The sequence below is a fragment of the Penaeus monodon genome, unplaced genomic scaffold (assembly GCF_015228065.2).
Source record: "Penaeus monodon isolate SGIC_2016 unplaced genomic scaffold, NSTDA_Pmon_1 PmonScaffold_357, whole genome shotgun sequence".
In the NCBI taxonomy this organism is placed as follows: Eukaryota; Metazoa; Arthropoda; class Malacostraca; order Decapoda; family Penaeidae; genus Penaeus; species Penaeus monodon.
In genome coordinates, this window is record NW_023658307.1 from 1 (window position 1) to 11,055 (window position 11,055).

Here is an 11,055-nt window from a genome sequence, read left to right on the forward strand (position 1 = left end):
TTAAATTTCCGAGAATTCGGCGAGAAACCCGGCAATCGCACTATAGCAGTGATCCTATAAAGTATGATCATGGTTTCGAGATAGAAGTTCGTCCACAGACTACTTTTTACTGACGACTTCGTTCTACTACACTGGATTTTCACGCGTTCATATGTTGCTACATGTATGATGTAATATGTGGACATAGTTTGGCCATTTCAAAACTAATAAGCCATGGAGGTGGAACTAAACTAAACCATATCTACCAGGGAAGCATATTTCTTCAGTGAAATTTACAATGAAATTTTAGGTGTATAGATATTAAGTACACCCTGATGCTTTTGTTTTTGAATCCAAAGATTCATGCATCTTAAAATAAAATCTCGATGTTGACTGTTTATGATAATGAATAACGTTATTCATATGTGACGTTTCAATTTCAAGTGTTATATCTAATTAAGTTAAATCTACCTGACAATTATATTTGGTTAATTTGAGCACCATGATTACACATTTGCTTTCAAGTGTGCTAATCCATGTAAGATAAATATCTAGTATATCGATTTTTTGAAAAATGGGGAAATGCTAGGGGCTTGCTCCAACTTAGCCGCGGATCAGCCCGGTATTCCAGTACCTGCGGGATTGGTCCACTCCCTCCAGGGAAAATATCATTCCAATATATTAAGTCAAATTATTAACATAAGATAATACAGTACCTCCAAACCTGATCCATTCCCTCCAAAGGGGATTTGCATCAACTTTTTGGAATTACATTATATTACATTATGTGTCTGTTATTTCTGTCAAAAATTAACAATGTCAAACTGGGTCGCTAGTACATCCGGATTAATCTACTTATAATCAAGATATAAAATAATTAATTTTATGAACTCATTGACACAGGTATATTATCAATAATATTACTATCATATCAAATTAGGGGTCTGTAAATGAAAAATATTTTTCTACTCTGTGACACCTTGACTTCATCTACAGTGTATATCAAGTGAAGATAGAAGCATATTGTAACATTTTTGTACAGAAATGCAAATAAAAGGGCTTGAACCACTCTGCCCACAGAACACCAGAACCATTATCTACAACAGCTTTCAAAGAAAATATATTCTTTCATTGTTCCATTCTCTTTGATGAAGATATGAACTAATTGTAAAGTGTGTATGCATTCTCAATGTTTGATAGTAGCTACTCTCTAAAGAGCTGATATTAAAAAGGCTTCCACAAAAGTGGACACATTTGCTTCCTCGTTGTCGGTGATCGGTGAAGTAATGCAATTCAATCTAGGCAATATGTAAACATATTGTGGCGTAACACCCCCCCCCCCTTTTAAAAACACGCGATATTAAACGGATTTCTGAGAACTGGAGATTTACTCGGGTGGATCGGAGGTATTGCACTACCTCAAGGGTTGATCTACAGTACTGTCTCTGGGAGGATATTAACATGAAATTTATAAAAACCGTTGATACTGCATAATCAATAACGTTAGTATCACCTTAAACTCGGAATGTGTGAAAGACCTTCCCACTCCATGAGACATCTAAGCCTCCACAAAATATTCAAGTGCATAAGATGAAGTAATGCAGTATGGATTTTTATATAGAAGTTGAAATACCCTCCATTACGTAAACTCAAACATACTATTTGCGAATTACTCAGAGAACCAAACCACTAGATCACACGATCCACTAAACACAATTGCCAAGCTTGATATGATATAATTGTTACATCATGTTTAACATTGAACATTTGACAAGTTTACGATTTTATATTCCTTTGCCTGGATTTACAGTCTATTAGTATTCCGTTTTAAGACGAAATTTCTTTTAATGTTCTACTAATCTGTTTACACATTATTATGGTCTACTTCAAGGACGCATGGTATACATAACCGAGATTCGTGTTCGTTGTTAAGCACGATTTCCGATTCATCCAGACTTTCGCGTTACTGCTGCTACCAAGTCACACATTTACATGAAGTATAAGGGGTTACAGAACTAAAGGAGGTAATTAATAACTTCAATAGTAATACAACACTAACATTGGTAGCGAAAATGACATTACTGATAATAATAGCATCAATAGTACACAAAGCACATTTGTATCTAACCGTACTGCTTGTAAATGTAATAGTACCGAAAAAAAAAAAATGATTTCATGGATATTTGTCTTAGACATTTGGAATCATGAAATATTTACGTTAACTATAAGCACAGGTACTCAAATCACTTACAGGTACTCTTTTGGATTTGAAATCCACAAAGCAGAAAACTTACACCTTTATTAATATGATTATTTTTTCCTCCTTGTCAGGAGTTCTCAAAAGTTCTTGAACACTTCATGTGGACTGACGTTCAACCACTCAGCCTGTGTGATCCTCCTCTCAACATCGGTAAACCGAGTCAGAACGGTCATCAAATCTCTCAAGCAAAACACTTGAGAGCTGCTTCCCGCTCAGAGGATTACACTAACAGTCCTCATCGTGGTTGAACATATTCCGAGAATCTCGGCGAGAAACCCCGGCAATCGCACTATAGAAGTGATCCTATAAAGTATGATCATACTTTCACATTCTACATTCATTCACAAACTACATTTTACTGAGCTCTTTCTTCTAATACAACGGCTTTTCACCTTTTGCATGCTGATATATGTATGATGTAATATGTGGACGTACTTTGCCCATTTAAAAAAATTTACATAATCTACACCTATTTGATCAAATGGTTTACACTAAAATATAGAGGGGAACTTAATGCATATACTATACATAGTTTAAAACAACACATACATATCAAATCACGTGGCACAGGGACTAAAAATAAACTTCATATTGTCTATTCCACTGCATCTCCAATGAAATTCAGGCTGCACATTTCTAGGTCCTACAAGATAATCTAATACGGGAATAAAAACGTTCATGTATCTTTAAAACCGTTATTTCCATGGTTGATGATTAAGGGAAAAATATTCCTCCTCATAAGCAATGTTTCAATTTCAATTGTTAAGTTCTGTTATGTTCAAACTACCTGCTTTATATATTTGGTTAACGTAAATATCATAACACATTTACTTTTATGCGTGCTAATCCTTATTAAATAAAATAACAATCGTTTTCCGGGGGAGGCTAAGCTTCGCATATCGGACTTATTATAATAGTGTTTATTTCATGATATCTTTCTTGCCCTTATTCTCTCTACGAATCCTCAGTCTACCTTTGTTGGTCAATTCGCTTACCATACATTCCTAACATGGTTCACTCGTGTTTAAGCTTTTGTAGAGTAAACACCTTACCTTAAGCGCAGAAGCAACAAATACAAAGTAATTGTGCCACAAGAGCTACCCTGGAGCCCGGGGCCTCTCGTCTCACTTGACATTGTTGTTTCTGAGTTTCTTAACGAAAATAAAAGTAAAGTAAAATCCTGTAATTACAGAACTTTTTGTGCTTTGCCAGCACCTTCAGTGTTTTGTTTTTGCAGGTGACACGAGACTACAGTAGGCGTAGTCAGCACCCCACCTCAGACCCGCAGCTCTCTTCTACACCGGGGTAGCCCTTAAGGGCATTGACCCCTGGGTAGGGAGGCCCAGTAGTCTGGGGCGCCCTTTTGGGGCGCATTTTTTTCTCCATTCTAAAATTTTCCTCTATCATGTGACTTCCTGAGCCTACCGGAGTACCCTTGTGGCTCCCGTATTCGCCTGGGGGGTGGGCACCGACTTACCTTTCCTTCGCACTAGGCAAGTTCGGCGGTAAGGGAGTGTCCTCCACATAACTCGATCCTCTCTGTGGTACTGGAGAACGCAACCAGGTTTCCCACTGGGGGTAGAGGACGAAATACTGATTTACTCTCTCTTAGCTATTGCTGTTAGGTTGATACCAAAGTTAAGAGTTTAAATCCCTTCAGGAGAACGATTTAAGCAAAGGGTCGGACCTGGTCCGATGCCCAGGATGGATGATACCCCGGCTACCCTTCTCCTCCTCAAGGAGGAGGGCGACAGACCACTCTAAGACAAACTCGACCCTGAACAACGGAACCCCCACTAACGACAAAACGAAAAGACCACTTTTAAAAATCCCCCCGAGAATGCAAGGTTCGCGAATGTAAAATGCGTGAATGAAAATCAATCGCTTTTGAACGTGAACCCTTTATCATCAAAAAGGTCCCTTGATGGTCAAGTGGACGGCGATTTTGATTTTGTCAAAAAATTGCGAGATGGAAGCCTCCTTGTTAAAGTACAATACAACTCCAGATTAAGGATTTACTTAAGCTGACGCAAATTCATGATCTTCGAGTTAAAGTAACTATTCCTATTGCCAAATACCTGTAAGGGAGTAATCTTTCAAAAGAGTTTTGAGACGATGGAAGAAAGTGAAATTCTTGAGAGCATGAAGGACCAAGACGTAGTGGACGTTCATTGTATGACCAAGAAGGACGGGAATGTGCGAACGAAAACTGGACGGGTTTTTTTTGACCTTGCTTTGAATAAAATTCCAGAATATGTCAATGTCGGTTATGAACGTGTTCAAGTAAGACCTTATATCCAAAAGCCAATGCATTGTAATAGATGCAAAAATTCGGACACACCTCATTAAGATGTATTGATAAAGACTCAAGTAAATTTGTATGCCGTAAATGTGCTGAAGCCCATGACACCATTACATGTACTAGCCAGATTTCCAAATGTGCTAATTGTGGAGGTTCCCATCAGTCAGGATCTGCTGAGTGTAGCATCCTGAAGAAGGAAACCGAGACATTAGCATATATGAGAAAGCATGAAGTTAGTTATTCTGAAGCTAAGAGGAAAGTGGAAAGTTTGACACACAAACCCGATACTTCCTATGCTGAAGCAGTAACTAACACCACCCCTAGTGCAAGTAATGTCAGTCAACAGCTTGCAGCTAAGGATAAAGAAATTGCTGAACTTAAACAGACCGTTAAAGAATTAAATATTAAAGTATATCACTTGACCAAATTGGTTGATCAAATGACTGCATCAACCCAGTCTAAACATCATAAGGAGGATGATACCGAATCACAGTCCGGAGCGCACCTTCCCGTCCGGGCTACTCCTGTGAGGACTTCGTCTGGCTCGCGATCGGTTTCTCGTGAGAGAAGCAGATCGCAATCTGTCAGTCGTCTCCCTCACCAGGAGGTGCAGGACATGGAGGCTTCTGTCTCCAAACTATCCCGAGAGAGGTCCCCGGGAAGCGAGGGAGAGGAGGCGTCTCCCTCCCAAAAAAAGAAGAAAAAAAACTGGTGGACAAGGCACTTCCAAACCCATTAAAACATAATCTTCGCGTCGACCATTATACAATGGAACTGTCGAAGTCTTAGATCTAAAGTAAATGACCTTAAATTATTAGCCTCGTCCTATGCTCCCGATATTATAGTTCTCCAAGAAACGCACTTAACACACCTCGTCTCTAACGAGGTCGTTTCGCTGAGGAACTACCATTTATGTCGGAAGGATCGTGAGGGTAGGGGTGGAGGCGGAGTCGCCATGTACATCCACCAAAGCCTCCCTTTTACAGAAGTGACTATTGATTCTACTTTGGAGTTTGTCGCATGCAAAGTAAAAATTAATGGCACGTATCTGGCTATATGTTCACTTTATTGTCCACCTGATGCAGCGATAGCCTATGATGAGCTCTTTGCTCTTCAGGAACGTCTCCCACAAATAAAGTAATTTTAGCTGATTTTAATGCTCATCATACGTTATGGGGTTCCCTGCGGGTGGATGGTAGAGGTGAGCAAGTAGTTAAGTTGCTTAATGATTTCTGATCTAGTCCTTCTGAATGATGGTAGTCCGACGCGGGTGGACGATAATACCGGAAATTTTGAGCTTTATTGACTTATCACTGGTCTCTTCATCAATAGCAGCCAAGTGCCTGTGGCACACCATTGGGACGACTCGTTGGGAAGCGATCATCTTCCTATTTTGATTAAATATTCATGCGACACAGTGAGAACGCCTTCAGCGCCTAAATTTAACGTAAAACGAGCAGACTGGGTCGCCTTCAACAAGGAGCGTCAAGCTCGAACTTGTTGGAGAAACCATTGATGATAAAGTAAACAATATTCAGAATTCGATTATAGAAGCAGCATTGCTATCCTTTCCTAAAACTTCGACAGATAGCGTTAAGCATAGAGTTCCATGGTGGACACCAGATTGCCGCAGGGCGCTGTGCCGACGCAATAAGGCCTACAGGCTATACAAAATTAACATCACTAATGAGAACAATAGCAATTACAAACAAGCAAGAGCTAGGGCTCGTAGAATAATAAGACAAGCAAAAAGAGACTCCTGGCGGAAAGCTTTGTCTCTACAATCAATAGCAACACAAAAACATCAGAGGTTTGGTCCACTATTAATAAAATTAATAAGAAAAAAACATCTTTCAAAATTAAACATCATAGAAGAGGGTAACCATTTAGACTCGCCTAGAGACATTGCTAATGCACTCGCCAGGCAGTTCTCTCATACAAGCAGCTCAGCTAATTACCATCCCACCTTTCTGACCACCAAGGAAGAGGCTGAGCTGAAACCCAAATTTCACTTTGCCACAGGAGATGACATTGATTACAATAAAGATCTTACAATGGATGAGCTAGTCCGAGCCCTAGAACCCTGTAGAGGAACATCCCCAGGCCCCGATGAGAATCGATATGAGATGATGAAGCATCTTAATCATGATGACATGATTAAGTTGCTAGAAGTGTACAATGAAATTTGGAAAAGTCACACTTTTCCAAACTCATGGCACTTTGCCCACATCATTCCCATATTGAAAGTAGGGGTAATCCCAGACTTGCCATCTCTACCGCCCAATTGCGTTGACAAGTTGTTTATGCAAGGTCATGGAACGAATTGTTAACAGTAGGCTATTGCATTTCTAAATTCCAGTAATTTACTAGTTGACGAGCAGTGCGGGTCCGCAAGGGACGCCAAACTCTCGATCAGCTAGTAAAGCTGGAAAGTCATATTCAAGAGGCCATTGCCAAAAAAGATTTTTGATTTCAGTATTTTTAGATATGAAAAAGCCTACGACATGACATGGCGATATGGCCTACTCAGAAAACTTATGCTTTTGGATTACGTGGAAACTTGCCTTGTTTTATTCAAAATTTCATTTCTGACAGAACGTTTGCTGTCAAATTATTTTTGTCAATATCACTTTTTCGGACATTTTTGTCCAGGCAAACGGGGTCCCACAAGGAAGTGTCTTGTCACCAACATTATTTCTATGTATGATCAATGACATCTTACCAGCTCCTCCTCGGAATCTTAAATACTCACTGTACGCTGATGATTGTGCATTATGGCATTCCAGCAATAATGCAGAATTCTCAGCAAATCGTATTCAATTGGCACTGGATATGATTCATAACTGGGCCCCCAGTGGGGTTTTAAGTTTTCCATTCGAAAGAGTATTGGGGTAATTTTTTCACGTAGGAGAAAGCCGAACATCAGGCTAACTCTAGACAAACCCCCCAATACCTATTCAAAATTCTGCAAAGTTTCTTGGGCTAAATTTTTGATAGTAGACTCAATTGGAAAGACACATTGGTCAGTTAAAGAATAAATGTCAAAAAGCACTGAATTTATAAAGTGCATTTCTGGTAACAAATGGGAGCTGATAGACAGTCTTTGCTAATGGTATATAAAGCCCTGATTAGGTCTAAAATAGATTATGGGTCAATCGTGTATGGTTCGGCATCGAGAACAAGTTTGAAAGGATTGGATGCTGTTCAGAATGCCTGTTTGCGTGTGTGTCTTGGAAACCCTGAAGTGCACTCGGATCGAGCATCTTGAGGTGGAGTCAGGAGTACCTCCCCTCCGACTCAGACACGGCCAGTTAGCCTTGAGCTATGCCGCAAAGGTGGCTCGAGACCCGAGCCACCCTAATGGCAATAGTGGCATTAGGCCCTTTGCCACGAGACTCCACGACCTCGTCGAGAAAGTCGGTATAGATCTCTCTACCATCGATACCCTGGTTCAGTCAAAACATAGCGCCATGAGAAACCCCCAAGTTTTCCATCATGGAAGCCTGGCTTCCATCAGCCAAGGCCATGGGCGCCGGAGGTGGAGGTACGCCAGAGGTTCAGAGAGATCCTTGTTAAAACATCTCCCTTTTTTTCATATATATACCGACGGCTCCAAGAAAGATGAGTGTGTGGTGCGGGTGTTATGGTCGACTGAATGTGAACTAAAGTTCAGGGCTGCCGAATCATACATCGATCTTTCTTGCTGAACTTTTTGCCATTGATAAAGCCATTGATTTTGCACTATCGACGACCCACGGTAGAATAGTAATTTTCTCAGATTCCTTAAGTTCACTTAAAGCCATTAAATCATTAAAAACACCAAAATGAAATTCTGGGTAATATCATTCGTAAGCTACATGGTGCCAATAAATCAATCAAGCTAATATGGGTACCAGGCACTCTGGTATCCATGGCAATGAGCAGGCTGACAAATTAGCCGGGTCAACTGATGATCTGGACCTTAGCATAGTCCGTACAGATCTCTTATAAAAGCAAAAATACATCTCCCGTGGCAAAGTGAGTGGACCAACCTACAAATAGAAACCATCAAACCACAATAGAACTGTGGGACACAGCCCACAGAAAAAACAGAAGGGAGGAGGTGGTGTTGGCGCGCCTGAGAGTTAACGCCACAAGGCTAACCCATCTCACTCCATATTTAGAAAAAAGTTTCCCTCCACAGTGCCCAAATTGCACAAACATCCTCACAATAAACCATATCTTAATAACCTGCCATAAATACAATAACAATAGACAGTCCATAAAAAAATTACTTCAGAATGAAAAACATGCCACTCACAATATCAAACCTTTTAACAAATGATGAAAAAATAATAAATAAAGTAATCACTTTTCTAAGGGAGACAAACTTTATGACCTTATCTAGATTGACAGAATAAATAGGATCCATTGGCTTAATAACCTTGGCCACATGCCGCTGGTTGATAGCCAAGAAATCCAAAAAAAAAAAAAAAAAAAAAAAAAAAAAAAAAAAAAAAAAAAAAAAAAAACATTCCTAACTCTGGTTTCCTTCAAAACGCATAAATCTTCGCCTTTTACTAAAGATTTCCGTGGAGGGGACAACTCAATGAGTCTTACTCAATTTTTTCTATAGCCACTTCGGTGGGTTCAACTCACCTTATACACAATAATATATAATTAACTCTAAAAAATTCTTGTTGTAAGGAGAATGTCTGCATATTTATTCCATTATTCTTTGCTAAGACTACATAGGATTTCACCCTTTCATCCTCGGCTAAAACATTAATTGCTTTACCATTATAAATGTGTGCGTGTGTGTGTGTGCGCGCGACGGCGTGTATGTGTGTTGTGCGTGCAATTGCGTATGCGTATGGTGTGCGTGTGTGTACATACAATAACACGTTAGTGGTCTACCTACTATATATATTTACATTTCTTATCTATTCTGAGATAACTCTCACAATATATATATATTGTGTGTGAATTTATATTTTATCATCAAATATATGATATGATAGCATAATCCACCACGAGTAAATGTTCATCCATAACGTTAAAGCATAGGAAACGAATGACAACTAAAGGGTACTACCCTATGCCCACCCTACTATATAGCGGTTACTGTGTATGGGAAATCGTAATTTATAATTAAACAATCTTGTTATTTTTGTCTTAGAATTTTTTGGATTAAATAAAATCCTTCAGTGAGAAAAACATACGTGCAATTAGGTTAATATGCCAAATTTGCAACTACTGAAGTTAGTGTCATAAAAGTAAACAAACAACATTTAACTCAATATCGCCAGGAAAAATGCTGTGCCCTTTTTCGATTTTTTTTTTATCTACACATAGAGGCTCTGCAAGTGCTTAGCGACAAAGGAGTCTATTAGTAGACCTTGTTGCCTTACCTGATTTCACCTTTGCTTGAATTCGCGTGAAAAGGGTTTTCTTACTGTATTGAATATCGAGAGTGTTAGTTTAATATAGACATTTTTATTACTATTATGTTATTGATTTTAATAAGAGCACTATAAGATAAGATATTTTCGAAAATCAAGGAAAAGTGTAAACACACGAGACAGGTAGTCCTCGCAACTGGCTCATTGGTGACTTGTAACAAGTGTAGCCATCTATGTGTAAAAATAAACACAATAGATAAATAAAGAAAAAATAATAATAATAATAATAATAACAATAATAAAATATAAAATATAATAATAATAATAATAATAATAATAATAACAACAACAATAATAAATAATAAAGTAAACTCACGTGGGTATGGCATGTATCTCCATGCCATGCCCGTGAGTTTTGGGTTAAGTAAATGTAATATTAAAATTTTCCCGAAACATATGACTGGTACCTACACCCATATAAGTCAAATCCTTCACACCTATTTCTTGGTATTGTATACAGTGGGATATTTTCTGATTTGTACAACTCCAAAGGTTCGAATATTCTATAGATAATTTCAGAATACAATCAATAATTATACAATGTTGCATAATAATTTACCAGTATAAATAAGTATCGTCAGGCAAGTTTCCTTCTTATGGGTAGTTTAAATGAAATCACTGGGATATATCAAACTGAAAATATGAAGAGATGCTACACCATTTAAGAATCTTCACCTCAGTAATGTTGTACAGGTGGGTCTACTGAGGAATTACTTCGCATAACCAAGTGCAATAAGGGGGATAGCGCGAACGCAGTCCCCCACTAACAAAAATTGCGCACTCGAGTTAACCACATTTGGGTTAATCGCAGGGGGCAGCGCCACCGGGTGCAATGGTGAGCCTCGCCCTGGGAGAACCGCCTTCGTGATCACGGTATCTCCTGGGAATAGTCTCTAAAACGGACCCATGCTTGCTCAATGAAAACCTAACGCGCTCAACACAACTTTTGCAGTGGCAGAATTTTCATTCAAGAGGGAACTGAAGTACCAATTAACATTTTTGGCTCTAACACAATTACTTTTTTAATCCAAAAGTGGAATTCAATATTTTGTCAATTTTCGGACAATTTCAAT

At 38.9% G+C, this 11,055-nt stretch overlaps 3 non-coding genes and 1 pseudogene across 3 annotated transcripts; 2 read left to right on the plus strand and 2 right to left on the minus strand.

Moving 5' to 3' along the window:
* The first annotated feature begins 476 nt into the window (after positions 1-476).
* Positions 477-635, plus strand: LOC119570687 (annotated as a pseudogene).
* Positions 636-2,354: 1,719 nt separating this feature from the next.
* On the minus strand, positions 2,355-2,559 carry LOC119570688. Its single transcript, XR_005228454.1, has one exon. It is a non-coding gene; the product is annotated as a small nucleolar RNA U3 (small nucleolar RNA).
* Positions 2,560-9,058: 6,499 nt separating this feature from the next.
* LOC119570689 lies at positions 9,059-9,171 on the plus strand. The gene has a single exon (XR_005228455.1). It is a non-coding gene; the product is annotated as a U5 spliceosomal RNA (small nuclear RNA).
* A 1,546-nt stretch (positions 9,172-10,717) lies between these two features.
* LOC119570686 lies at positions 10,718-10,879 on the minus strand. The gene has a single exon (XR_005228453.1). It is a non-coding gene; the product is annotated as a U1 spliceosomal RNA (small nuclear RNA).
* Between the last annotated feature and the right edge of the window lie 176 nt (positions 10,880-11,055).